The sequence below is a fragment of the Mesocricetus auratus genome, unplaced genomic scaffold (genome assembly GCF_017639785.1).
Source record: "Mesocricetus auratus isolate SY011 unplaced genomic scaffold, BCM_Maur_2.0 Super-Scaffold_100011, whole genome shotgun sequence".
NCBI classification, from domain to species: Eukaryota; Metazoa; Chordata; class Mammalia; order Rodentia; family Cricetidae; genus Mesocricetus; species Mesocricetus auratus.
Window position 1 is genome coordinate 37,549,033 of NW_024429195.1, and position 27,658 is coordinate 37,576,690.

A 27,658-nucleotide genomic window follows, 5' to 3' on the forward strand; every position below is an offset into this window, starting at 1 on the left:
TGGGTTAAACAAGCCCAGTCTTGACCCCTATGCTCATCAGTCTTTGCTCTCTGTCACTGGATTCCTTGAGTTCAGCTCAGTGTTTAGCTTCCATCAGTCACTGGTTGAAGGTTCTGTTTCCCAGACTCTCTGGCCATGGAATTGTAAGCTGGCACTCCCCTGATCCATGTCTAAAATCCATATATGATAGAGTACATACCAAGTTTGTCTTTTTGTGACTGGGTTACCTCACTCAGGATAGTTTCTTCTTTCAAGATTGCATTGTTTTTTTCTCCTGAATAGTACTCCATTGTGTAAATGTACCACATTTTCTCTATCCACTCTTCAGTTGAAGGGCATATCATCTAGGTTGCTTCCAGGTTCTGCCTATTGCCTATTATAAATATAGCTGCTATGAACATAGTGGAGCAGATGTCTTTGTTGTATGAATGTGCATCTGCCACGAAAGATTTTTGAGATGTAATGGTTTTTAAATGATTATTTATTTGTGTGCATGTGTGTGTGTGTGTGTGTGTGTGTGTGTGTGTCTGAGTGTGGTGGTTCAAACGTGGAGGTCAGAGAATCACTTTGGAGAGTCAGTGTTCTCTTTCCATCAAATTGCTCTGAGGGATTGAATTCAGATCATCAGGCTTGGCACCAGGTACCTTTGCACATTTATTCATCTCATCAGTCTAATTTTTGATATTTGACATTGTTTCTTACATAAGCAATTGGGGGGAATTGATAGCAAAGTCAACCTGATCTGAGTTTCTTTTGTATCTATAGGAATTATGTCATTAACAAATCCAAATGGGATATAAGGAGCTATTTCTTTTAATGATGGTTAGCAGTTGGAAATTTTGTTATTTCATCTGTGCTTTAAAAATAATTGGCACACATATTTCCATAGTGTTTTCTTATAACTGTTGCCTTTGAAGTATTCACTTCTCTCTTGCTCTCAATACTGGATATGTTTCCTCTCCCTCTGTCTAATCATTCTGGTAACATTTATCTTCTTATCTGGTTACCAGATTAAAAACCACTATCTGATTAATCTTTTAGTAAATCAGTTTTTGAATATCATTGGATTTGATTTATTCCTGCTTACTTGTCTTCTATTGTAGCTCTCATTTCTTTCATTTAATTTAATTACTTGCTGTCCTTCTGTTTTCTTTTTTAATGAGTTGGTAATATTTTTAATCAAATGTTGCTTATTTAGTTACTTTGTTGGAATATTGAGTATAATCTGTTACTTTGGTGAAGTTTCATACTTTGCAGATTAATAGACAAATAGAGGAACAGAGTAGGATAGCAGAATTGAAGGATCAGAATTGATGACATAAACTTCTATGTCTTTCTCTCCATCACTTTCCCATATTACCCTGACAGAAGGCATCTGGCTTGCAAATCACACATTCTTCGGTATGAAATTAACTGTATTTATGAAACATTTAGTAATTTCCTATATACAACTGCAGTAACAGTCTTAGATTAGATATTGTTTAACTGAAACTGAGAAGGGTATATGAAAAAGAGTGTAATTTAGAATTCTAGAGATGGTAAACAGTTACTTCTAACATAAACCAAAAATAGTTTGTCAAAATCAGCAGACAAATGTAAACAAATTTTCTTTAGAATTTCACCTATTTTGCAATAAGTAAAGGAATTTTTGTATTTTAGGTGAGAATTTAAAATTTTGTAGAATATGATAAATGTCTTAATAATAACAAGTTTCTCACCATAATTCCTATAATAATATGCAAAGCAATAAAGGAGACATTGACTCAAAGTCACTCAAAGTAGAGTTCTTCTTGAGGGAGCAATTCTGCCAGTCATTCTCCAATAACCAGACAAAGGAAAATCTGTTAAAAGTTACACTGAGGTCCATTTTTATTGTGAGATAATCACAGGAGACAACTCTATTTTCAGTAGGGATAGAAATATTTATTTTATAACTAGATCACCTGTGTTCCAAGGAATATTTTTTGAGTATTTTCCATTTATGGTTCCATTCCTCAATGCCTTATGCTTCTGTTATTGTATTTCATATAACTTTGCTGTGTTCTCCTCCTTAAAAGAGTGAATTTACAGTTAATTAATGACCGTCATAAGTGGGTAGTTCTATATTTGCTAGAGAAAATTATTGAGAGGATGGTTTAGCGGGCTGTCATAGAACTAGACTACAAGCAATGACACTGGTCTTCTAGGGGTAAAGAAGGGAAGATCCACTGAAAAACTACTTTGTCTTCACTAATGCAAGTTTGGCATGTGTAGCACTGACATCCTGCATATGGAAGTGTTTCCTGCCTTTATAAATACTTGTTTAATCCCAGAAAACTACCAGAGGAATGAAGTTTTCAAAAGTAGACTCAATCCAAATGGTTTGCAATGTGGAACTGTTTCCAAGTACAGCAATCAATCATGACATTTACTCTCCATAGAGCAGGTGGCAGTTTATTAAAAAACATAAATTTGGTTGGGCCATTACTGTTATCATAACAGGCTGTTTATGTATCTTCAACTGATACGTTGTCTCAAATAGAGATCCATTTTGTATCCTAATCTCATGGAGTGAGGAGGAGAATTCAATTGTAAAAATTCCCTACCACTATCTCCATAATCTCTACTTCGTAGAGTTTCATCCAAGTGCAAAAATGAAAAACTATAACCTGCCAAGCGTCAGTGGCAAAGTGAAATGAAAAAATTGCAAGTTAATAATAGTGATGCTTCAAAAAAATTTCCTGCCCAATTTAACATTGCTTCATCCAAGGTCGCTTCTCAGAGGTGATTATTCTTGGTAATTTGTAGATGAGACGATACTAACTTGGTCATGGTTAGTGACGACTGAGAAAATGCCGCAGGAGGCTTGAGATTCAAGGTTATCAGTCTCCCTCAAATGAGACAAAATCCACAGTCTCACTTGTTTACTCCTAAAACCTAGCACAGCAATAAGGCTCAAAGAGATGAAACTTCAAGTCTGTGCTGTCTTTTATTTGTAATATAAAGTCCTAATGTGAAGCGTTGGTGTAAGGACAAAGGAAGGGCATTGTTTATCTCTTATGTAGCATTTCATGTAGGTAACTGTCATTGAATATTCTTAGTATTTTACTCTGATGTTTTAAAAAAACACTGTAGATTTAATTCTATGTAAATATATATCAATTTTAGCTAAATTTTTAGTTTCTGGAAAATGCTTCAATATACTTTGTTTTACCCAACACAAAATATATTGTAAACATTCCTTTATATACCATTTTCTTGCATATAAATGATTTATATATTGTATACAAGTACAAAGAAGGAAATAAACTCTTCAAAGCATGCCATATACTGATGTTTTCTATATCCTTTTCAAACTGATGATGTGCATATGCATATGTGCAAACATGTATATGTGTTCACAGGAGAGAACAGAAAGACAATATATTAATTATTTACATTTTCTTTTTTAAATTTTTAATTAAAATATTATAGCATAATTTCCTACTTCTCCATCCCTCCAACCTTTCTTGTGTAACTACCTGCTCTCTCAAATGTATGCTTTCTTTTAAAATTTGTTATTCCTACACATACATACACATGATAAAAATGTAAATATAACCTGCTGAGTCTGTTTGGTGCTACATGTATGGATATACTATCATGAATTCTCAACAATATGTCTGACTAAACAAAGCTTGAACAGTTCTAACACTAATTCACATCCCAAAGTGAATAAGGGACATTTCATGGACCCCACCCCTGAATGATGAGCTACGAACAATTAACTACTAAGAGAGGGAAATTTGTTTTACCCAGGGATGAGCTCCCTCATTAGTTATACAACACCGATATATTTAATTTTTTTATTAGTAGTGTGTGTAGAGGCCATGCATGCCATTAATGTAGAGGCCAGAAGCTTTATATGAAGTTGCTTTCCTATTTTGCATTTACCTGGGTTCTTGGCATCAATCTTGTGTTGTCAGTCTTGTACAAGTGCTTTAACCTCATTTGTGTCTACTGCACTGGCAGCACTTTAGAAAACATTTATACTAGAGATCTGGGTGCGGTTGGTCATATCTGTAATTCCAGAACTTACCACTTTGAAGTCACCTTTGACTGTATAGGAAGTTCAGAGCCCAGCTGAACTACCTCACTGTGTCTCAAAAATAAGTAAAATAACATCACCAACAACAAAAACTCCAACACTAGTGCTTGCACAGTGTGCGCAAGTTGAATCCCCACCACAGACATGAAGAGTTACATTGAAGATCTAGCCATGTGGAAGAACAGCTCGCTCTGGACGTTTTTGTGTTACTTCCTGAATTCCAGTGACTTTATCACACATCTATCTGAGCTTGATGGGTAATGTGGATATTTACAATGTCACCAATTGAACAATTCTGAGATATATGTTCCTTTCAATTTTGTTCACTTTATAGAGTAAAGTAAAAATGATTTCAATTTAGATGTTTAATACCCATTACAAGATATTCTGCAGGATCAGTTAAGTTTATACTTCCCCATAAGCTAAATTTGAAAGCCTAATGTTGTTAAGTTTTCATAAAACACCATTTTGTTAGATCAGTGTGTTGTATTTAGTGATTTAGTAGTGTTGCCTTTCACATGTTAAATGAACTATGCTTTGTGAATGATCTGCTCATATTTTTACCTCCTCTCCTTTTCTTGGTTAAACTCTTTTTTGTATTGGATTTTTTGTTAGTCTTACTTGATTAATTTTGTTTATATTTCCCTTCAATGTGTATTAATATTTTCTTTATTTCTGTCTTCTGGTTGTCAAGTTTGCTACACATAATATTCAGTAGATAAACTTACATACCTAATTATTTAAAATTTTCTTCTGATAATTTTTGGTATTAAGTATTTCAACCAACAAAATATTTATTATTATGTATAAATTAAGTAAAAAACTTAGCTTATGTGCTATAGCAATATAACTTATTATTTAAATTGGCTTGCCATATTTCCTTTATAATATAAGATAATCCTGACTGTATTCTAAAGGTTTTTAGATACCTCAGAATAGGCCTTTATTACATATTCAAAAACTGAAAAAAATAAAGATCTTCTTTTTAGCATCCTTACATCTCTATAGAAATACTTGTGATTGCTTCTAGTTATTTTTTAAACATTATTTATTTTTAGAAATTCAAACAGCTTTATGGAAATTAAGTTTATATACAAATGCCGATTTTTCCATAGCCACCACAGCATTCCAAATGAATGATATTTCTATCATCCTTCCAGTGCTGTAGCAGGCACCCTTCTGCTGCTGCTGCTAGCTTCTGGCACTGCTGATTTGTGTTTTATACTACAGATTTTTAGGAGTTCATGTGGATGAGATAGTATAGCAGGTGATCCTCTCAGTCTATGCTCACCATAGTGTGTTTAAGGCTTACCATATCTGTTTCTTCTCACTGCACACCAGTTTTAAGTTATGTATACTTGCCATTCACTTTCCCATTTCCATACATACTGTTTGACATACTCATTCAGCTGATACTTTTCTATTATGAACATAGCTTATAAGAATATATACATATATATATATATATGGGGGACATAGAAATTATAGAAGCAGTGTGTCTATTTTTACCTAACAACTTGAAGAAGTAATTTTTATTGTGTGAAGTCAATATCCTAGTTGGGGTAACAAAATCACACCAGTTCTTCAGTTTACAAATGTAATATTTTTTATTTGCTTATATTATCTTAAGTCTGATTTTACAGTTTTGGCAAGAGCAGGTAGTTCCTATTTTAGAAATATTTTAAGTATGCGGCAAAAACTGTGGTTACCAAATTCATGTCTAAAAACCAGGCCTATCCCAGCACTTGGGAGGCAGAGGCAGGTGGATGTCTGTGTGTTCCAGGCCAGCCTGGTCTACAGAGCGAGTTCCAGAACAGCCACCAACATCTATGGCATCTCCAACATCTTGGCATCTCCAATGCAATCCAGGATTCGCCTTCACAGCTTCATGCTACAGCCTCTCTAGGCCTCCATCCAGGAATACTCCTGACACATACCTGGTCTTAGTGTCTTTCCTTAATCACAAAGGAAGATTCCATAATCCCTTTCTTCTATCTTTGACGCTAAAGTCAGAGCCATGAGGCTGTAGCTGCCAAGTTCTGCTGCTTGCTGTGGCTGGAATATGGCCCACTCTTTCAATTACAACTTCACCAGCTTTCTGTTTTTGATGATTTCTTTCACTACCTGAGTTTGACTATTTTGAAAATGGGTCTGTAGACCATGCTGACTTCAGACTCAGAGATCCACCTGCCTCTGCCTCTGGGGTACTGGGATTAAAGGCATGTGCCAACACAGCCAGCTCTAAGCTTTTCTTTAATTCCTTTTTACCATGTTGGAAACTTAGCTGGGTGGGATTTTATCCTGAGATCACCTCTCCCTTTATGCCATTTCTTAATCTGTTTATCTTCTTAAACACAGGATTTAGCTCCAATCCACTTCCTGGTGCTCCTTTCTGCCTCAGATTGTACATTTTGTATTTTTACTTGCTCAGTTTGCTCATTTTTATTAGAGTTACCACTAATAACCATATAACAGACTCTATACTAGGCTGTTTTGAGGTATCCTGTGCCAGTGGAATTAATCTAAAGATCTTCTCTTTAGCCTCAGACAGACTTTTCAGACAAGGGAAAAAAAGCAGCCACATTCTTCACCAAAACAGAACATGAACAAAAGACACTTAAGGAATTGCTCAACACCCTTAGCCATCAAGGAAATGCAAATCAAAACAACTCTGAGATTCGGTCATATACAGGTCAGAATGGCTAAGAACAAAAACACTGCACTCCTCCTCAGCTGTTGGGAGTGCAAAGTTCTACAGCTTGGAAAGCAGTATGTTGATTTCTCAGAAAGTTGGGAACCAATCTATCTCAAGACCCAGCAGTACCACTGTTGGCCATATACTCAAAGGATATACATTCATACCACAAGGACATTTGCTCAACTATGTTCATAGCAGCATTATTTGTAATAGCCAGAACCCAACCTAGATGTTCCTCAACCAAAGAATGGATAAAGAAAATGTAGTACATTTACAAAGTGGAGTACTACTCAGTGGAAACAAAAAACAATGAAATCTTTAAATTTGCAGGAAAATGCATGGAACCAGATTCTTTACATCCATTACAAGTTCTGGATATCTAAGGCAGGTCATCAGCCAGGGCTCCTAACTGTTGAGCTGTTGAAGGCCCTATGAAACAGCCCTCACAGCTTACTACTTTGGCAAATTTAATGCCATTATTGTTTTTCTTCTCAAACAACATAACCCGAATAAGTCTATGCATAATAAATTTCAGTGGATTTTCAGTTTAAATAGTATAATCATACAAGAGATTCATACTTTGTTTCATTTGATACTATAAGCCATGTGCCTTGCTTTCTGTTTGTGATATTTTCTATTTCACACAATAATAGAGTAATAGGCAATAATAGGCAACCAGTGGGATTTCATAGTCTAAGTGAAATGGAAAATACTAACAGGTGAAACAAACAACTAAAGGAAAGATAGTGACACAATGATATGAAAATTCTTTGTTTAGATCTGTACTCCATTTTTAATTGGATTATTTGGTAGTTTGATGTCTGTCTATTTTCTTGATTTCTCTGTATATTTGGAGATCAGCCCTCCCAGATGTGGGATTGGTGAAAATCTTTTTTCATTCTGTAGACTGCTATTTTGTCTTGTTGACCATGTATTGTTTCTCTGATTCTTTCTCAGCCTGTTCATCATTTGTTTATAGGAAGGCTGCTGATGGTTTTTTTTAAGTTAATCTTGTATCCTGACACATTACTGAAGGTGTTTATTTGCTGAAGGAGTTCACAAAAACAGATGACCCTAGCTAGTGGGAGTTCACTGACTCTGGGCTAACAGCTGGGGAACATTTATAAGGACCAAATTAGGCCCTCTGAATGTGGGGTGATAGTTGTGTAGCTTAGGCAGTTTATGGGGCCACTGGCATTTGGACCAGGATTTGTCTATATTGCATGAACTGGCTTTTTGGAGCCCATTCTCTATGGAGGGATACCTTGCTTAGCCTAGATATCGGGGGAGAGGGTTGGTTCTGCCTCAGTGTGATGCTGATATAAAAGACTTTGTTGACTCCCCATGGGAGGCCTCACCATCTCTGAGGAGTGGATGGGGGTGATGTGGGGGAAAGGTACAGAGGGTAGATATGAGGGAGGGGATAACTGGATTGGCATGTTGAGTAAAACAAGATTGTTTAAAAACAAGTGTATCAACTCCAGCTAGTTCTCCTCTGACCTCCACACACATATGCAACACATGAAAACAAATGTACAAAAGCAATTAAATTATTTCATATGAAATAATGTTAAGTAGTTAGCTCCCATTGGTGTCCTTAAAATGAAACCAGCTGGCTGCTATTGCAGTTTGTTCTGTATGGATTTCTATACATATTGCATGATTCTCGGTGTTCCTCACTGTTCCTTGACTCACACTTTCTTCTGAATTTGCTGTTAGCACTGGTATGCTATTGTCTTATGACACCCTGGATATTCTGTTTGATTTCTTGTGAGATTGGAGTCCATACTTCAGACTAGCAGTGGCACTTATCTCTGGATCCAAAGTGACAGTGGGATTGCTTTTCACTCCTGTAACCTTGTGAAGAGGAACTGGGAATCATCATTACCAGAAATGACAGCTGTGTAGAGGCCACTTTCGCTTTATTTTTGCATTCGTGTGATTCCTGTTTGATGCCTATGTGCACATATTCAGGTAAGTGTGTGCATGTGGATGCCATAGAACAACTTTTACTGTCGTGTATTTGTCAGTACTGACTTCATTTTTCATATAGGATCTTTTATTTATTTATTTATCTATGTATTTATTCATTTGGTCTGGATCTTATCACGTAGACTAGAACAGCTGGTAAAAGAGCCTCAGAAATCCTCCTGTCTTTGCCTCCCCAACGTTGGGATTACAGCTGTATGCTACTACACCAATCTTATTTGGGGGCCAGATTCTAAGACTACAACTCTGTTCCTTGTGCTTTCTAGGCAAGCACTCTACCAAATGAGCGTCTCTCCAGGCTCTAATTTCTCTTTTATAAAGCAAATTTGACTGAATTCTGAGGACAGGATACTCTATCAATGGGATTTCTGGGAAGTGAGTTGCCATTCATCTACATGGAAATACAGGTTTATCTGTTCTGGGGAGATATTTTGATTACTTCAAAATCAGCTACAAAAAGAGAAACCCTAAAGGAAGTTGATTTATTTGTTTTGGTAAACTTGATTCTGTTTTGTAACCTTTGAAACATGGCTTTTATGAGTTATGCTATTAAAATCTATACTCCCTTTCAACACTGTTGTTAATCATTATTACTTTCTGTGGCCTCTGGTTTACCTGTTACATAGCAAGGCAGTATTCCTTAATATTTACAATTGGAATGCCAGTGATTCTTAAGACATACCATATATTTCACTAAATGAAATATGATTCTCAAGAAATAAGGGTCTGCCTCCACAAATATATTTCAGGACACTAACTCTCTCAAACATCTAAAAATTTTAAGCTAGATTTTATTTTATACTTTTGAAATAAAATATTTCACTGTAACAGTTGTACTTTAATGCTCCAAAGGATAGATGTAGCGTGTAATGGCAGTTTCAGCATAAATAGACCAAGCACTAGCTCTTCATTTATAATGGTCTCTAGACATTCATTAAGTCTATACTTCATGAATGTCTCCCTTCACCTTGCAGCAGTGGGCGGTGCATGGGGGAGAGCTGATGTCAGGCCCTATGTTAGGAAGGTTACAATCAGATATAGATACTTTTAAAAGTGTTTTTAAAGAGTGCCTGTCTACTCCTATTATATATTAAGGTCTTATTTTTTGCATAGTGGGAAATATACAATGAAGGATTTTGGAGAAAGTTATGGACAACACATTGAAGTTTTGTGGAAGCTTTTCTAGTCATCCCATGAAAGTGAATCATTGTTAGAGTCTCTGTTATGATTAGGGATGTAGGCGGGATGCTCATCAGGTATTCACTATATATTAGAGTCTCAGAAGCACTCATATGTGAGCCCAAACTCAGAGTATGAGATTTTATCATCACTGAGAAGTCAGGCTTAAGCTATTTGAGCAGAATTGAAGGGAAGTATGGAGTTTACCAAACTTTATGTGTAGGAAAGGAAAGAACCTTTTTAGTGGCATTCTTCCACTGGGGAAAAAATCAGTCATCTATTGAATTTTGTTGTGATTCAACATAAAAGACCCACTATTGTCTGTACATGCCTATAGATTAGCAAAGGAGACTAAATTGTGCATAAAGATTCTCAAATTAGACAGGGGAGGTGCAGTTGAACCCTCTGCCCACAGTCCACTCTGTTTGTGGGTAGCACACAGTTACTGGGGATCTCTGCTCCCTTTAGCCAACATTGCATTCTTTTCTTATGGCACCTTATTAACCTTTACCTTTCCCTGTTTACCCTGTCCTATGACAAACTATAGTCTCATTGACCTTCACAAGAATTAATGATATTAAACATGCCATGACAGAAATAAATTTATAAATTAATTTAGGGTTTATATGGTGGCCTGTGGAGAAAAGGATCACTAAGCTCTACTTTCCATTTCCTCGTGTTTGATTGACTCTTTTGACTTCTGGAAAACACTCATCCTAGCACATGCTATATTTAATAACCATTGTCCATAGAATTGGGGCCAAATGAGATACTCTTTTACATATCTTCAAATAATATGGGAGACGTGAAGGGTTGGCAGAGAGTGAGAAACAACATAAAGTAATTTAGTGTTTGAGATTGTCAGATATGAAATATAAATGGAAGAATGATGCTGAAGTGTCTATCTTTTAAACTTCTATAGTAGATCTTTGAAGAGATTCCAGGTAATTTCATTCCAGTTGTGTGATACAAAAATAAGACATCCTTTCAAAGTAGCCTGGATATCTTCTGGTTCAAGAAATTTTTGTTTAAAGAGCAGACTTTGAGAACCAGGATTGGAGTCTGGGTATTTAAGAATAAGATGTACTGTAGTGAGGAAATGCAAACTGTATACATCATCAATTAAAAGCAATGCTTTAAAGAAATCAGGTAATTGATTTTAGATAATAAAATATTCTTCTTCACTTTAAACAATATATACTGCAATAAACTGTTGATTATATTTCCTTTTTCTATTTTGTAGATGTATATAACCTGCTCTTCCCTGTCTTCTCAATTCTATAAATCCTTCTCCAACATTCATGTCTTTTTGTTTTCCCTTGTGGCCCACCAAGTTTAAACAGGGCTGCCTGTGTGACCATGGGTTTGCAGTTAGAATTGGATATTGGTGGGCACCTGGGTTTACATAACTGAAGACAATGAATCCTACTCTCTAGATTCTACCAGTAATCAAAGTTCAGAAGAGAGGGTAATACCTCCTATACTCTTCTCCCATACATAAATGGTAGTTGACTGGGCCTGTCTTCTGCAGGAATAATCCCTGTAAATATAATGCTTACAATGCCTATTTCATGTCAAAAATAGTATTTTTCAGTCCTTTCTCCTATATTCTAGATATTAAGTTCTCAGTAGCCGTTCTTCTACGGTACTCCCAGAGCCCTCCCTTAGAGGGATGTTATAAATGTCTTGTTTTGAACTGAGCACTCAACTGTCACTTATTCTCAGCACATAGAGTCCCCGTGTTCATAACTGATTATGGCACAAGAAGTTTCTTGGATTAAGGCTTTGTGTAGTGTCTTTCTGTGGTTTTAAGTGTAAATATTTAGAATGCATTTTTATGTTATGTCAAGGGTGTATAACTTCCATGTGTTGTTGAACTAGATTATAGTGCCGGGCATGGATTCCTTCCCACGTATTAAGTCTTAAATCAAATCAGAATGTGGTTGATTGTCACTGTAACAGAACTTGACAACAATTACAAAAAGCAGTTACACACACACGCTGTAGAAAATTTGTTTTTAATATGGTAGATTATGTATAAATTAGAAAAATCTTCAAATAACAAAATGCACTATTTAATTTTTATGTCTATGCATACACCATAAAACATTTATTTTTTAACTTTCCCACACAATCTATCCTGATTATAGTTTAACCTCCTTCTACTCCTCCATTTCCTTCCCTCTTCCCCTCATGTCTGGATCCATTACCTTTTTGTTTCCCCTTAGAAAAGGACAGACTTCTAAGAGATAACAAAACAAAACATAATAAAACATAATAAGATAAAACAAAAGCAATCACATTGAAGTTGGACATGGCAAAACAATAACAGGAAAAGGGCCCAAGAAAGCACAATAATCAGAGACACACTTGTTCACACACTCAGGAATCCCAGGGAAGTACCAAACTGGAAGCCATAATACATATGAAGAAGATAGGGTGCAGTCCTGTGCAGGCTCTGTGTTATCTGCTTAATCTGAGATTTGCTCAGTTGACTTAGAGTACCTGGTTCTTCTGGTGTCCCCCATCCCCTCTGTCTCTTACACTATTTCTGCATCCTCTTCCATGGTGTTCCCTGAGTTCAGAGTGGTGGGATTTGAAGGAGACATGTCGTTTAGAACTTAATGTCCTAAATGGCATATCTACTTCCTTCCCTCCCTCCCTTCCTCCACCCCTTCTGTATGGTGTGTGTGTATGTATGTGTGTGTGTGTGTGTGTGTGTGTGTGTGTGTGTGTGTGTGTGTTTAATTTCTGTCAGGGGAGGAAGCCTTTTTGATGATGAATGAATAAGGCACAAATCATTAGAAGTCATTTATTGTTATCTTAAAACAACAAACATTGGTATTATGTTTTACTCTAGGTCTCTGGGATATTTAGTCTCTTGTTTCTGGTCACTCAGTGTTGGGTATGGGTTCTGTCTTAACCCTGGTTGATAACTTCCAGCAGCTTTGCACCACTAGTGCCTTATATTTTGTAAGAAGAACAACATTGTAGATCAAATGTTTTGTGGCTGGGTTGATGTAAATGCTTATCTTTTGGTGGCCTTCAGAGTACTGTCCTGTACTAAAGACACTAGAACATAGGGATAAAGGTTCTATATAGGCAGCAGCTCAACCTCTCCATGTTCAAGGAGTTGTGTCAGGGATGTATTCATCAATGGAGCCTTGCTATCCATTCCTAGAGAGGAACCTAGGGTCTTGACAACAGCCTGAGAAGTTTGGGGGTTTGCATGGGAACCATTCAGTCAACAACACAATTGAATGCAACCCAGGCACATTACTGGAAGCTTCATTTGTTGACAGTAGATCACTAGTTTGAACTCTGTCTCCGCATTATTTGGAGGCTTCATTAGGATCAACCTTATGTGATTTAGGGGTTTTCTACTGCATTAGGTTTTCAAACTATGCCTCAAACATCCCTCAGTTCTAAAAGTCTCTCTATGTGTTCCCTACCCCTCCCCACTTAATCCTTCTCTTCTAGTCCCCAGTGCCCACAGTCCACTCATAAAATCTACTCTATTTTACCCTTACAAGGATATCCATGTGTGTCCCCTAGTCCCTTCCTCTATACCTAACCTTTCTGTGCCTACAGATGGTAGCTTGGTTGTTATTTACTTGATGGCTAATATACACATGCAAGCAACTATATACCATATTTAACTTTCTTTAGGTTACCTCACTCAGGATAATTTTTTTAGTTCCATCCATTTGTCCGCAGATTTCCTGATATCCTTCTTTAATAGTTGAAAAATTCTCCATTGTGCATAATTACTAATTTTTTATCCATTCTTCTGTTATGGAAATCTAAGTTGATTCCAATTTCTGGCCATTCTTATTAGAGGAGCAATAAACATGGTTGAGCAAGTGTCCCTGTGGTAGGGTGAAGTGTTTTGGGGTATATGCCCAGGCGTGATATAGATAGATCTTGAGTTAAATTGATTCTCATCTTTCTGAGGAAACACCGCACTGCTGCTTTCTAAAGTGGCTGTTTGAGTTTGCAGTCTCATCAGCAAGGGAGGGGTGTTCCCTTTTGCTCCACATCCTCTTTAGCATGAGTTGTCCCTTTGTATTACTGATCTTAGCTATTCTTATACATGTAAGATAGAACTCAAAGTAGTTTTATTTGTATTTCTCTAATGGCTAAGGACATTTCTTTAAATGTTTGTCAGACATTTGAGATTATTCTATTGATAATTCTCTGTTTATATCTGTAGTCAAGTTTTAAATGCACTTACCTATTTTTTTGATATTTTGTTCCGTGAATTAAAAGTCTTTTCCCACTATGTAGGCTGCTGCTTTTCCTAATGACATTGTCCTTTGCTGTGCAGAAGCTTCCCAGTTTTATGAGGTCCCATTTATTAATTTTTTTAATTATTGTCTGCACTAATGATGTTCAGCTGAGAAAGTCTTTTCATGTGCCAGTCATTTGAAGGTTATATCCAATTTTCTCTTCCATCAGGTTAAGTGTGTCTTGTTTTATATTGAGGTCTTGAATCCATTTAGAGTTGAGTTTTGTTCAGGGTGATAAGTATGGCTCTCTGATTCTTCTACTTCCAGACATCTATTTTGAGCAGCAACATTTGTTGCTTATGCTGTCTTTTTTTTCAGTGTGTCTTTCTGGCATCTTTATCAAAAATAAGGTGTCTATAGACCTTATTTTATATCTGTGAATTTATATCTGGGTCTTCAATTTCATTTCACTGATCAACGTCTCTGTTTTTAATGTCAGTATCATGGTGTTTTCCTTATTATAGCTTTGTAATTCAACTTGGAGTCAGAAATGATACCTCTAGCCTTTCTTTTATTTTTTTCAGGATTGTTTTAGCTATCTTGGTATTTTTGAGTTTCTATAACAAGCTGATAATTTTCATTTCAAGATTTGTAAAGTATTGTGCTAGAATTTTGATGGGCTTTCCACTGAATCTATGGATTGCTTTTGATAGAATGATTATTTTTGCTCTGTTAATTAATGATAATGGAAGATATTTTCATCTTCTGGTAAATTCTTCAACTTCTTAAACTCTTATCATACAAGCCTTTCATTTTCTTGGTTAGATTTACCCCAAGGTATTTTATATTGAGTCTATTTTGAAGGATTTTGTTTCTCTGATCTCCTTCTCAATCCTTTCATCATTTTTATATGGTAAGACTACTCTTTTTGTTTTAGTTAATTTTGTGTCCATCTAATGAAAGTGTTTACCAGGTGTAGGAGTTTCTTTTTGGAATTTTTTTTTTTCTTTTTTTTTTTTTTTTTTATTAATATTTTTTTATTTTCCATTTTAAATTTAGATAAGAAACAAGGTTGCTTCACAAGTCAGTACGAGGTCCCTCTCCCTTTCCCTCCCCTCCTCCCGTGCCCTCCCCCCATCCCCCCCCCCGTTATCCCCTCATTCCCCCAGGGAGGGTGAGGCCCTCCATGGGGGTGTCCATAGTCTGTCATTTCATATAGGGCAGGGCCTAGACCCTTCCCCAAGAGTTCAGGGTGAGAGTGCACCTCACATTGTTCTATGGGAGTCCAGAGACCGTGTGTATACTTGGGATGGGTACTGATCTGCTGTCCAAGGCTCAATAGATTACCTAGGCCTCCTCACTGACACCCAGATTCAGGGGGTCTTGATCAGTCCCATGCTGGATTCCCAGGCTGATGCCTGGGATTCAAGAGTTAACCTTTGTCTGGTCAGCTGTTTCTGGGGGTTCAACCAGCCCAGTCTTAATCCCTTTGATCATCAGTCCTCCTCTCTGATACTGGCTTTCTTGAGTTCAGCTCAGTACTTAACCAGCCAGTAAATGAAGTTTCTGTTTCCCAGACTCTCTGGCAATAGGATTGTAGGCTGGCACTCCCCAGATCTATGTCTAAAATCCATATATGAGAGAGTACATGCCATGTTTCTCTTTTTGTGACTGGGTTACCTCACTCAGGATGGTTTCTTCTAGTGTCATCCATTTGCCTGCGAATCTCATGATTCCATTATTTTTTTCTGCTGAATAGTACTCCATTGTGTAGATGTACCACATTTTCTCTATCCATTCTTCGGGTGAGGGACATCTAGGTTGCTTCCAAGTTCTGGCTATTACAAATAAAGCTGCTATGAACATAGTGGAACAGACATCTTTGTTATATGAATGGGCATCTTTTGGATATATGCCTAAGAGTGCAGTTGCTGGGTCTTGTGGTAGGTTTATTCCCATTTTTCTGAGGAATCTCCATACTGCTTTCCAAAGTGGCTGAACCAGTTGGCACTCCCACCAGCAATGGAGGAGTGTCCCCCTTTCACCACATCCTCTCCAGCATAAATTGTCATTGGTGTTTTTGATTTTAGCCATTCTGACAGGAGTGAGATGGTATCTCAGAGTTGCTTTGATTTGCATTTCCCGGATGGCTAAGGATGTTGAGCACTTTCTCAAGTGCCTCTCAGCCATTTTAGACTCCTCTATTGAAAACTCTCTATTTAGTTCTGCAGCCCACTTCTTAATTGGGTCCTTTGCTGTTTTGGAGACTTGCTTCTTGAGTTCTTTGTAAATTTTGGAGATCAACCCTCTGTCAGATGTGGGATTAGTGAATATTTTTTCCCATTCTGTGGGCTGCCTTTTTGTCTTGCTGACTGTGTCCTTTGCCTTACAGAAGCTTCTCAGTTTCAGTAGGTCCCATTTATTAATTGTTGAGCTCACTGTCTGTGCTACTGGTGTTATGTTCAGGAAGCTGTCTCCTGTACCAATTCTTTCAAGGGTACCACCCACTTTCTCTTCTAAGAGGTTCAGTGTGGCTGGATTTATGTTGAGGTCTTTGATCCATTTGGACTTAAGTTTTGTGCATGGCGATAAACATGGATCGATCCGCATTTTTCTACATGCCAGTCTCCAATTATGCCAGCACCATTTGTTGAAGATGCTTTCTTTATTCCATTGTATATTTTTAGCTTCTTTGTCGAAGATCAGATGTTCGTACGTGTGTGGGTTAATACCCGGATTTTCAATTCGATTCCATTGGTCTGCCTGTCTATTTTTGTGCCAATACCAAGCTGTTTTCAGGACTATAGCTCTATAATAGAGCTTGAGGTCAGGGATATTGATGCCTCCGGACGTTGCCTTGTTGAACAGGGTTGTTTTGGCTATCCTGGGTCTTTTGTTTTTCCATACAAAATTGATTATTGTTCTTTCAAGGTCTGTGAAGAATTGTGCTGGGATTTTAATGGGGATAGCATTGAATCTGTAGATTGCTTTTGGCAGGATTGCCATTTTTACTACATTGATCCTACCTATCCATGAGCATGGGAGATCTTTCCATTTTCTGAGGGCTTCTTTAATTTCTTTCTTTAAAGATTCAAAGTTCTTACGATACAGGTCTTTCACTTGTTTGGTTAGCGTTACCCCAAGGTATTTTATGTTGTTTGTGGCAATTGTAAAGGGTGATGTTTCTCTGATTTCTCTTTCAGCCCTTTTATCATCTGTATATAGTAGGGCTACTGACTTTCTTGAGTTGATCTTGTAACCTGCCACTTTGCTGAAGGTGTTAATCAGCTGTAAGAGTTCCCTGGTAGAGTTCTTTGGGTCACTGATATAAACTATCATATCGTCTGCAAACAGTGAAAGTTTGACTTCTTCCTTCCCAATTTGTATCCCCTTGATCCCCCTTTGTTGTCGTATGGCTATAGCTAGAACTTCAAGTACCATGTTGAAAAGGTATGGAGAGAGTGGACAGCCTTGTTTTGTTCCTGATTTTAGAGGAATTGCGTTGAGTTTCTGTCCATTTAGTTTGATGTTGGCTGTTGGTTTACTGTATATGGCTTTTATTATGTTTAAGTATGTCCCTGTTATCCCAGATCTCTCCAAGACCTTTATCATGAAGGGATGTTGGATTTTGTCAAAGGCTTTTTCAGCATCTAGTGAGATGATCATGTGATTTTTGTTTTTCAGCTTGTTTATATGGTGGATTACGTTGATGGATTTTCGTATGTTGAACCATCCCTGCATCCCTGGGATGAAACCTACTTGATCGTGGTGAATGATTGTTTTGATGTGTTCTTGGATCCGATTTGCCAGTATTTTATTGAGTATTTTTGCATCAATGTTCATGAGGGATATTGGTCTGAAGTTCTCTTTCTTGGTTGTATCTTTGTGTGGCTTGGGGATCAAGGTTATTGAAGCCTCATAGAAAGAGTTTGGCAAAGACCCTTCTGCTTCTATTGTGTGGAACACTTTGAGAAGAATTGGTATAAGCTGTTCTTTGAATTTGTGGTAGAATTCTGCACTGAGGCCATCTGGACCTGGACTTTTTTTGGTTGGGAGACTTTTGATGACAGCTTCTATTTCCATAGGGGTTATAGGTCTATTTAAATTGCTTATCTGTTCTTGATTTAGTTTTGGCAAATGATAGCTGTCCAGGAAGTCATCCATTTCCTTTAAATTTTCGAATTTTGTGGAGTACAGGTTTTCAAAGTATGACCTAATGATTCTCTGGATTTCCTCAGAGTCTGTTGTTATGTCCCCCTTTTCATTTCTGATTTTGTTAATTTGCGTGTTCACTCTCTGCTGTTTGGTAAGTTTGGACAAAGGTTTGTCTATCTTGTTGATTTTCTCAAAGAACCAACTCTTCGTTGCATTGATTCTTTGTATTGTTTTCCTGGTTTCTACTTTGTTGATTTCAGCCCTCAATTTGATTATTTCCTGGCGTCTACTCCTCCTGGGGGAGTTTGCTTCTTTGTGTTCTAGAGCTTTTAGCTGTGATGTTAATTCTCTGGTATAACTGTTTTCCTGTTTCTTCATGTGAGCACTTAGTGCTATGAACTTCCCCGTAGCACTGCTTTCAAAGTGTCCCATAGGTTTGGGTATGTTGTGTCTTCATTCTCATTGAGTTCGAGGAAGTCTTTAATTTCTTTTTTATTTCCTCTTTGACCCAGGGATGGTGCAGTTGAGCATTATTCAATTTCCATGAGTTTGTAGGTTTTCTGCACTTTGTGTTGTTGTTGAATTCTAATTTTAAGGCATGGTGGTCTGATAAGATGCATGGAGTTATTCCAATTTTTTTGTAGCTGCTGAGGTTTGATATGTTGCCAAGTATGTGGTCGATTTTTGAGAAGGTTCCATGTGGTGGTGAGAAGAAGGTATATTCTTTTTTATGTGGATGAAATGTTCTATAGATATCTGTTAATCCCAGTTGGGTCATTACTTCTATTAGACCCTTTGCTTCTTTGTTGAGTTCCTGTCTGGTATTCTTGTCTAGTGGTGAGAGTGGTGTGTTGAAATCTCCCACTATAACTGTGTGGGGCTTTAGATGAGATTTAAGTTCTAATAATGTTTCTTTAACGAATGTGGATGCCTTTGTATTGGGGGCATAGATGTTCAGGATAGACACTTCGTCTTGGTGGGTTTCACCTGTGATGAGTATGTAATGACCTCCTTCATCTCTTTTGATTGATTTTATTTTAAAGTCTAGTTTGTTAGATATTAGGATTGCTACCCCTGCTTGTTTCTTGGGTCCATTTGATTGAAAAATTTTTTCCCAACCTTTAACTCTCAAGTAATGTCTGTCTTTGAGGGTGAGGTGTGTTTCTTGTATGCAGCAGAAGGAAGGGTTCTGTCTTCGAATCCATTCTGCTAGTCTGTGTCTTTTTATGGGTGAGTTAAGGCCATTAATATTGAGGGATATTAATGACCATTGATTGCTCATCCTTCTTCGATTTGCGATGGTTGTTGTTGGTGGAATTATGGGTGGAATTTCGCCCCTTTGTTCTTTTGGCTGTTGGTAGAGAGGGATTCTCTAATGCTTATGTTTTTCTGGTTGTAGTTAGCTTCCTTGGGTTGGAGTTTTCCTTCCAAAATTTTCTGTAGGGCTGGGTTAGTGGACACATATTGGTTGAATCTAGTTTTGTCATGGAATATCTTGTTTTCTCCGTCTATAGTGATTGAGAGCTTTGCCGGGTATAGTAGTCTGGGCTGGCATCCATGGTCTCTTAGTGTAGGTAGAATATCTATCCAGGACCTTCTGGCTTTCAGAGTTTCCATGGAGAAATCAGGTGTAATTCTGATAGGTCTGCCTTTATATGTTACTTGACCTTTTTCCTTAGCTGCTCTTAATATTCTTTCTTTATTCTGTATGTTTGGGGTCTTGATTATTATGTGGCGAGGGGATTTTTTTTTGTGGTCCACTCTATTTGGTGTTCTGTAGGCTTCTTGTACCTTCATTGGCATGTCTTTCTTAAGGTTGGGAAAGTTTTCTTCTATGATTTTGTTGAATATGCCTTCTGCCCCTTTGAGGTGGATTTCTTCTCCTTCTTCTATACCTATTATTCTTAGGTTTGGTCTTTTCATGGTGTCCCATAATTCCTGGATGTTTTGTGTTAAGGATTTGTTGGATTTAAGGTTTTCTTTGGTTGATAAATCCATTTCTCCTAATGTATCTTCAACACTTGAGATTCTCTCTTCCATCTCTTCTATTCTGTTGGTAATGCTTGTATTGGTAGTGCCTGACTGTTTGTCCAGCTTTTCTATTTTCTGCCTTTCTTCAGATTGTGTTTTTTTTAGTGTCTCTATTTCAGTTTTAGGTTGCTTATCTGTACTCTCATATCATCTGCAAATAAAGATACTTTGAATTCATCCTTTCCAATTTGTATCCCCTTGATCTGCTTTGGTTGTTTTATTGCTCTAGCTAGAAATTCAAGTACTATATTGAGTAGGTATGGGAAGAGTGGAAAACCTAATCTTGTTTCTGATTTTAGTGTAATTGCTTTGAGTTTCTTATCAAAGCAAGTTGATGCTGGCTATGTTCTCGGTGTAAACTGGGTTTATTATGTTTAGGTATGTTCCTTGTATCCCTAATCTCTACAGGACTTTCATCATGAAGGAGTGTTGAATTTTATGAAAGGCTTTTTATCTTCTAATGAGACATCATGTAAGAAAAGTCTTTCAGTTTACTTATATTTGTGGATGGATTTATTTATTTTCATATATTAAATCATCCCTGCATATCTAGAATGAATCCTACTTCATAATTGTGGATGATTTTTTGAAGTGTTTTTATTGAGTATTTTTTGTATTTTTGTTTATAAGGGAAATTGATCATTAATTCCCATTCTTTGTTGAGTGTTTATGTGGTTTGGGTATCAGTAGCCCTAAAAGGAACTTGACACTGTTCTTTCTGTTTCTGTTTGGGGGAATAATTTGAGGAGTATTTGTGTTAACTCTTCTTTGAAATCTGGTAGCATTCTCCAGTGAAACCATCTAGGCCTGAGGTGTTTATGACTGGGGGATTTTAAGGACTAGTGACAATCAGTTTATTTAAATTGCTTATCTAAACTAGATTTAACCTTGGTAAATGGCCCATATCAAGTGAATTATAAATTTCTTTGTGATTTTCCAACTTTGTGGAGTACAGGTTTTTAAATTTGCCCTTATTATCTTCTGGATTTTCTCAATGAAACTCTTTCATTGATTCATTGTATTGTTTTTGTTGATTCCAGTCCTAAGTTTTATCATGTCTTGACATCTATTCCATTTTCTTATTATTTCTTCTTTTTGTTCTAGAGCCTTTATATATACTAGTAGGTTGCTAGTATGGGATCTCTGTAATTTTTATGTAGGAACATTTGCTATGTAACCTCTTACAACAGCTTTTATTATGCCCCATAAAACTGGATTTGCTTTACATTCATTTTCAATAAATTCTAGAAAGTGTTTAATTTCTTTCTTCACACACTTTTCATTCAGTACAGATTGGTCATTCTGCATGACTTGTAATCTTTCTGTTATTGCTGTTGCTGTTGCTATCTAGCTTTAGTCCATGGTGGTCTATAATGATGCAGGTAGTCATTTCAGCTTCCATTATCTGTTGAGATTTGCTTTTTATCCAAGTGTGTGGCCTATTTTGGAGAAAGTTTTATAAGGTACAGAGATGAAGGTGTATTCTTTTGTGTTTGGGTGACATGTTCTGTAAATATCTGATAGGTCCATTTAGTTTATAACATCTATTAGTTTCAGTATTTCTCTGTTCAGATTTTGTCTTGATGACCTGTCTGTTGGTAAGAATTGGGTTTTGAAATCTCTGACTATTAGTGTGTCAGAGTCAATATGTGATTTAAGCTGCACTAGTGTTTCTTATACAAACTGTGTGCTCTTTTGCTTGGGGCATACATGCTAAGAAATGAAAAGTTCTCTTGGTGTATTTTTCCTTTAGTGTATATGTAGTGTACTTCCTTATTTCTTCTGATTAGTTTTCTTTTGAAGCATCTTTTTTTATACATTAAACTTTCTTCAACACCTCCCTCCTTAGGTGTTCTATGTCAACTTAAGTAAACAACAGTAATATGTCCCCCCTATGGCCTGTAACTTACTTCCTTGTGTTCTTGTATTCAATTATAATGTGAGGTAAGAATTCCTACCTGTGTATTGCATCCTTTTTTTTTTTTTGTTTCTACGAGACAGGGTTTCTCTGTATTGTTTTGGAGGCTGTTGGTCCAGCCCGGCCTTGAACTCACAGAGATCCGCCTGCCTCTGCCTCCTGAGTGCTGGTATTAAAGGCGTGCGCCACCACCACCCGGCCGTGTATTGCATCTTAATCAAATCACATAGTGGTTATTTATCCCAGTAACAGGACAGGACTTGGCAATAATTATTTTCATATTGTACCATTATATAGGAAAAAGTCTTTGTATGATACAATGTACTATTAAATTTTATGTGCATGTACACACCATGAAGCCTTAGCTTCTAAAGTGCTTGCTGCAGTGGTTGTCTGGTTTTAGCTTGCCCAACTCAAGCTAGAGTCCTCTGAAAGGACTGAACTAAATTTAAAAAATTACCGCCATAACAGTGTTCAGTAGGTAGGGCATTTCCATAACTAGTGATTAATATGAGAGGACCTGGCACATTGTGAGTGGTGCCACCTCTACACTGGTGGCTCTGAGTTCTACAAGAAACGAGGCTAAGTGAGTCATGAGGAACAAACCAGTAAGCAACAATCATCCATGACCTCTTCATTAGCTCCTGCCTCCAGATTCCTGCCCCGACTACCTTCAGTGCTGAATAGTGATGTAAACTATAAGAAAAACAATCCTTTATTACTCAAATTGCTTTTGGTCATAGTGCTTCATCCACCAGTGTATTCCCCATTAAGACACTACAAAGTGTGTGAACCCAAGTTTAGATTCCTGTCACTTATGTTAAAGAAACCCACCACTGGGGAGGTCAGAAAGTAGGATCCTTGGACCTGATGGTCATACAGTCCAGCTAAATATTTGAGCTGCAAATAGAGTGGTCAACCTTGTTTCAAAAATTAAGGTGAAGACACCCATTTACCAGCCTCTTGTCTCCCCATGCATGTGCACATATATATGAACATGTACATAGAAAATGCTAAACACCTCAGAATTGCGTTATCAAACCATTTAAACAAAATTAAGTATTTAATTTGTCAAGAAACACGAATAATTTTTTGTCTATTGTATTTCCTGTAAAAGATAACAAAATATAAATGACAAAAGTGTTACTTAACCTGGCCTTGGGTTAGAGTACATTTCTGGTTTAAATTTGCTTTCAAAATTATTTGATGACTTTTCAGTTTCTTTCATATAATCATTCTTGCTGTGGGTCAAGTTAATTCAATGGCAAAATCATTGTCACCAATTCTGTGTTTCTGTCTCTTTGCTTTGTTATTCTCACTGAGCACTTTCTATGTTGGTCAGGCTGGTTAAGATTTCATGTCCTTGCTCAGAAGCAGGAGAAAAAGAATGTGGTTAGAAACTCACTGATCATTTTTTCTGTCATATAATTGACCAGATATGCATAACATGCATTCTTAAGTTGTTCCTTCCACTGGAGATGAGATCATTATCAATAGCACATAGCTTATCAGGGTTGACCTGAATTTGTGGACAACATACTCTTCCACAGAGCTGATTTGTGACAAAGGCATTGGTGAGACATCACAGTTCAGTGATGCAAAGGAGAAAAAAATGAATAAAGTGGGAAACAGACGGTATTGATTGCAGAAATGAGAGTGTCAGACTGTAGACCAGTGATTATGAGCTCAAGCTACACACTGGAACCCTCCTGGGAGCTTCTAAAAATACAAATCAATTTAATTGGTCTGGAGTTACATATAAATATCTCCATTTCAACTAAAGTCCATGCTAATTTTGATATAAAGCTAAATTTGAGAGCTATTATTTTAGAAAAACTGAAGAGAGAAATCCAAGGCCACTCGCACTGAGGTTTTCAGACAGTTTTGTAGAAAAAGTGTGTTCAATGTGAGTCCTATTTTGTGCTCAGGGAACTGAGTGCAATGACCTGTTAGCTGAAGAGGTAAAATCACAGGTCCTGACGGTGTCTTAAGAGACAAGGTCTGGTACTCCACTATCTATGTTTACTGCGTATTTGAGAAAGATGATCTTTGATTTATCAGAGTGCAGCTTCATCAGTATGATACCTACACTTACTGACAATTTACAGTGCCCATGGTGCTTCCTCTTCCTCAACAGTAGATAGCTACAACATTTTATGGATAAAAATATTTTACAGCATGGCAACCCATAGATTCTGTTATTTCTTTAAGCTCTCAATCATTTAATTTTTTCCTAGGACTGTGAATGTTTGCCCATGATGTCAAAGTTTACATCACCATATATGAGTTTTCCAGTTCAACAGACAATTATTGGTTAACTAGTAGATGACAGCTGCTGGGGTCAGTTAGGAAGCCAGAATTTTCCTTACACACTGAAGTGTACATTGCTTTCAGAAGAAGCATCAGGATTTGCTGTGCAGCTCCATTGGGCACTTAGCATGTGATCCAAGACCAAACAAGTAAGCAAAGTGGAGACTATAGACTGGTTTAATTTAAAGTTGATTTAGAGACAAAGACTAGTGATATGTTACCCTACGAATAATTTCTTTTTCCTTAGAAACATGCAGTGACAAAATGTGGCAAATACTGGAGTTTAGGTATTTTCCCCTTTTATCTTCCAACAAATATTTGGGTTATATATGAGGTCTCCTATGTAGATTAGTCACCCCTGGCTGTAGTGAACCTTTGATGAGGAGAGGTACTCAGTCTGTGTGGCTGATCATCAGTAGGTGTTCATTTGGAATATTTTCTCTTCATTGAGATGTAAGAAAATAAACAGCTGCTGTTAATGACTAGATGGTTTGGTTTTTCATACAGATAACTTTTTATATTGAGTTATTAGATTGCAAATGAAGGACAAACTCTTTCTTGGGTAAAAGTGTTTGGATAGCCCCAATGCAGAGCTCATTAAAGCAGCTGTCAGGATCCTTCTATTTTACTACCACCCCTGCCCCATGCTGGAGGAAGAAACTGTCCTTTTGAGTGAGTGTCCTGCCAAAGAGGCATTTACAAATAAATGAAAAATGTCACAATCGATTTCACTTCTCCAAGAATACTATGTGTCTGTGTTGCCACAAATTCTCTTTGTTATTCTGTTTTAGATCTCTGGCTGGACATCAGAAATAGCTTTTGATGGCTTAGGGCCTCCTTCTTGAGACCCCAGGTAAGCCCTCTATTGGTGACCTTTTGTAAATATTTATAAAGCCATTTGAGCAGTTCAAAAATGGAAGCAATACACTACTCCTCTTCTGTAACTGCTGTCTTTGTCAACAAGCATTCAGATGATAAATGTTCAATTATTTACTCATTTGGGAGAATCATCTCATATATTTGATGACACTGTAGATTTATATTATGATATTATACATTCTTTGCTAGCTCAAGTTGTTATGTTTAATGTATTAAATGCAACTAGAAATGTTACTTGTAAAGAAGATATGTGAGTATGCTTCTCCTGTGTTTTGAAAGTACTCACGTTATCAGTTTATCTTGGATACTTGTCATTTCTATAACTTGAATGAAGCATCACTAATAGACATCAAGCCATACCAACATTATCAAGAGTTTGCTCTGAGCAATAATCTATGGTGAGCAAGCATGGGAATTAACATATGTAAATGTATTACATTGGTGCTTAGATTCTCAGTTAATATGGATTTGGAATAAAGATAACTAATTAGTAATTGCTAGCATTTCTTATGGATATTAAAATTAAAGGAAAATAAATCTTCACATAATTATAGTTAAAGAGATGTTAATCAGTATAATTTGCTATAGACTGTGCTGTCATTTGAGATCATTGAACTTACTACTGTGTATGCAGAAGATCACAGAATGCAACAATTAGCAATATTTTTGTTTCTCTTAGATAAATAAAATTTCAGCAATTTAATAACTCATTTACCCAATACTCATGGCAACTTGTTAAGTGTTAGGTTCCTTAACTGGAAGGGCTTATGGTGATGAATGCATAGCTTCTTCTTAAAGCTTTATATAGTCCGGAGGGGACCAACCAAGAAAGCATGGAAGCAGGAGAAAGTACGCTGAGTAAAATAGTATGTGAGTGTGGGTGCTGCATGAGAAGACAGGTGTAGACAAAGTTTCTTTCCCACCTGCTCCAGCTGCCCTTCAGCCCCAAATAAACACACTGATGCTTATTTTAATTGAAAACTGTTTGGCCAATGGCTCTGGCTTCTTATTGGTAGCTCTTTCTTAATTGCTAAACCATTTCTATTAATCTAAGTATTTCCATGTGGTATTATTTACTAGAAAAGGGTCCATACCTGTTACTCCTTCCTCCCCTTCGTGGCATCTCTCTCTGGTGTTTTATTCATCAACCAATAAGAGAAACATATACAGGACATCCCCCATCAGTCAAGGTCACTTCAGCCAGTGTAATGATAGTTGCCTATGCTGTGACAGAGAATGGAAGCTAGGGGCTGTTACAGTTCGATTTCAGAGGAGTTGATGATGCCAGAAACAGTCATGAAAAGGAATTTTTGATTCTAAAAATTTAGGAAGCAGGGAGAACACCCTAATAAGTCATATTAGAAACAAAAAAATAAACTCAGACTTAATTGAGAAAACAATAATGAAAGACCCAAGATTTCAAGGCAAGCTGGTGAAGTTCTCACAACTCACTGAACATAATAGGAAGGAAAAGCATACTTTACTTCACATCCTAATAAATAAAATGTGTTTTTTAGGATGCAAGATTTTGGTGTGCAGGAACATGGTTTAATACACATCGATTTCCCACTATCCAATGCAGTATTTTTCCCATAGCAGGCTCTCAATATTTCTAGCATCTAATCCTTAAATTGCAGGTAAAAATCCAGAAAACAGGAGGCTAGTCAGAGAAAGGCTTGCTCAAAGCTTTGCTTTCTGTGACAAATATTCTAATTTCTTGGTGAGTTGCCACAGGTTGAAATTCCTTTCCATGTCTGTTCTTTAGTTTTCAATTCACAGTGAAGGTTCCCACTAGAGGAAATCGGTATGAAATGTAATTTTCAAAATTTCTGATTCATTATATGCCAGTCAAATATCTTTAAGCAAACTGGAAGTGACTTGGAGTAAAATAAGTGAAGAAGATACTTTTGTGAAAGGAAAGTGAGAACATGTCTAGCTTTCTTTGTTGAACTTAATAAATATATAATAAAATATATTATGAAGGATTTCATCCACGTGAGAAAAATGAAATGATGCCTTATTAGCTGGATCCTGTAAGATAATGAGTACACTAAGGAGTGATTGTTTTCAGTCACTTCTCAAATGTGTGACTGGCTCTGACAGTCTCTCTGTGCCCTTTTCTCCAGTCTTGATCTGTACATTAAATCCACTGAGACTGGGCTGCACAAATCTGTGTTTTCACTGCTTGCAATTTTTGGTAATGG

General features: G+C 36.9%; 1 protein-coding gene across 1 annotated transcript in view; it reads left to right on the plus strand.

Moving 5' to 3' along the window:
• The window catches only part of Naaladl2 (N-acetylated alpha-linked acidic dipeptidase like 2), a 1,212,242-nt gene that overhangs the window by 60,365 nt on the left and 1,124,219 nt on the right, over window positions 1–27,658 (plus strand). The window contains exon 2 of the mRNA XM_040754622.1: window positions 25,367–25,428. The gene's annotated coding sequence lies outside the window, so the exon portion shown is untranslated. The remainder of the gene's footprint in view (window positions 1–25,366; window positions 25,429–27,658) is intronic.